The following is a 2,758-nucleotide window of genomic DNA, read 5'->3' on the forward strand; positions in this document are numbered from 1 at the left end:
GCCTCCCCCAGCCCATGGCTACCACGAATCTACTTTCTGTCTCTACAGATTTGCCTATTCTGGACATTTCATCCCAAAGGGATCATACAGTATGTGATGTTTTGTGACTGGCTTCTCTCACTTAGCATAATGTTTTTGAGGCTCATCCATGTTGTAATATGTTTTAGTATTTCATTCTTTTTTATTGCTGGGTAATATTTTATTGTATGGATAGACGGCATTTTGTTTACTGATACATCCACTGCTGGACATTTGGGTTGTGTCCACTTTTTGGCTTCTATGAATAAGATTGGTAGGCACATTCAGGTACAAGTTTTTACATGGGCATGTTTGCATTTCTCTTGGCTAAACACCTAGAATTAGAATTACTGGATATACTTGAGCTATTATTAAAAATAATAAAAAACAGCCGGGCGTGGTGGCGCATGCCTGTAATCCCAGCACTTTGGGAGGCTGAGGTGGGTGGATCACTTGAGGCCAGGAGTTTGAGAACAGCCTGCCCAACATGGTGACACCCCATCTCTACTAAAAATACGAAAATAATTAGCCAGGTGTGGTGGCGGGCACCTGTAATCCCAGCTACTCAGGAGGCTGAGGCAGGAGAATAGCTTGAACCCAGGAGGTGGAGGCTGCAATGAGCCGAGATCACGACAGTGCACTCCAGCCTGGGCAAAGAGAGTGAAACTCTGTGTCAAAAAACCCAACACCAAAAACCAAAAATAGCTGACTAGGCTGTGGGCTGTCCCTGCTTCAGTTCTCCATACTGGCTAAGAAAATTTAGCCAATTGTCCTATAAATCCATAAAAGGCCCCTCTAATCTGTGGGCAAGTACCTAAACTGCAAGCATGTTGACTAAGATGAAAGAAAACAGCTTCTAAAAGCCTGTCTACACATCCCATCCTGTAAGCCTAAGGTGAATAACATAGCTTATCTGTACTGAAAAAAATACAGATCCCATATATTACTAGTTTCTGTTAAAAAGTTATGATAGGAAAGTTGTCTGTCCTAAGTCTAGATGTTCTTCAAGGTGCACAAAGAGTAAGTTGTTTGTACCACATTTTCTTTATCCATTCCTCCATAGACAGACACTTAGGTCAGTCTTGGCTCCATATCTTGGCTATTATGACTAATGCTGCAATGAACATGAGAGTGCAGATAGGACTTCAACCTACTAATTTCATTCCTGTTGTATATGTACCCAGCAGTGGGACTGCTGGATCATATGGTAGTTCCATTTTTAATTTTTAAAGGAATCATAATACTATTTTCCATAATGGGTATACCAATTTACATTTCCACCAACAGTGTACAATGGTTCCCTTTTCTCTGCCCCTTTGCCAATAGTTGTTATCTCTCGTCTTTTTGATAATAGCCAGCCTCACAGATGTGGTACATACATACAATGGAAAGTTATTCAGCCATAAAAAGCAAGGAAATCCTGCCATTTGGAACAACACGGATGAACCTGGAGGACATTATGCTGAGTGAAATAAGCCAGGCACAGAAGGACAAATATTGTATGATCTCATTTATACATTGATATGGTATGGATTTGTGTCCCTGCCCAAATCTCATGTTGAATTGTAATTCCCAGTGTTAGGGGCAGGCGCTGGCAGGAGGTGATTTATCATGGGGGCAGATTTCCCCCTTGCTGTTCTCGTGATAGTGAGTGAGTTCTCATGAGATCTGGTTGTTTAAAAGTGTGTAGCACCGGTCTGCAGAATCTGCACCAACGAGAACCATGCCCATGACACTGGGGTATGGGGACATTCACGGGCTGGCACATGCCATCCGCCTGCTCCTTGAATACACAGACTCAAGCTACAAGGAAAAGAAGTACACGATGGGGGACTCTCCTGACTATGACAGAAGCCAGTAGCTGAATGAAAAATTCAAGCTGGGCCTGGACTTTCCCAATCTGCCCTACTTGTTTGATGGGGCTCACAAGATCACCCAGAGCAATGACATCCTGTGCCACATTGCCCGCAAGAACAACCTGTGTGAGGAGACAGAAGAGGAGAAGATTTGTGTGGACATTTCAGAGAACCAGACTGTAGACAACCTGATGCAGCTGGCCATGATCTGCTATATCCCAGAATTTGAGAAACTGAAGCCAAAGTACCTGGAGGAACTCCCTGAAAAGCTAAAGCTCTACTCACAGTTTCTGGGGAAGTGGCCATGGTTTGCAGGAGACAAGATCACCTTTGTGGATTTCCTTGCCTATGACATCCTTGACCTGAACTGTATATTTGACCCCAGCTGCCTGGACGCCTTCCCAAACCTGAAGGACTTCATCTCCCGAATTGAGGGTTTGAAGAAGATCTCTGCCTACATGAAGTCCAGCCAATGCCTCCGAGGTCCTTTGGGAAGTCAGCTACGTGGAACAGCAAATAGGGCTCCGCGATGCCAGAAGATGGGAGGGAGGAGCCGACCCTGCTGCCTGGGAGCCTGGAGAACACTGGAGAACAGCTCGACTCCCTGGACCAGCCTTCTTCCTTTTTCGTTGTTTCCACTCTCTTCTTTTCCCCAAGGCCTCATTGGCTTCCTTTCTGCTAACATGATCCCTCCCCGCATCGAGGATCTTTAAAGCTTCAGCTCCCCACTCTCCTCCATCAAAGTCCCCCTCCTAACATCTCCCTTTTCCTGCACTAACACCAACCTGACTGCTTTTCCTATCAGTGCTTGCCTCTTCTTTGAGAAGCTGGACTGATCCCTGAGCTCCCCAGCACTGTCCTCAAAGACCATCTGCAGGCCCTGC

General features: G+C 45.4%; 1 pseudogene across 1 annotated transcript; it reads left to right on the plus strand.

Moving 5' to 3' along the window:
• The first annotated feature begins 1,640 nt into the window (after positions 1-1,640).
• LOC100580720 lies at positions 1,641-2,394 on the plus strand (annotated as a pseudogene). Its single transcript, XR_180032.3, has one exon. The product of XR_180032.3 is annotated as a glutathione S-transferase Mu 5 pseudogene (transcript).
• The last annotated feature ends 364 nt before the right edge of the window (positions 2,395-2,758 follow it).

The sequence above is a fragment of the Nomascus leucogenys genome, chromosome 21 (assembly GCF_006542625.1).
Source record: "Nomascus leucogenys isolate Asia chromosome 21, Asia_NLE_v1, whole genome shotgun sequence".
In the NCBI taxonomy this organism is placed as follows: Eukaryota; Metazoa; Chordata; class Mammalia; order Primates; family Hylobatidae; genus Nomascus; species Nomascus leucogenys.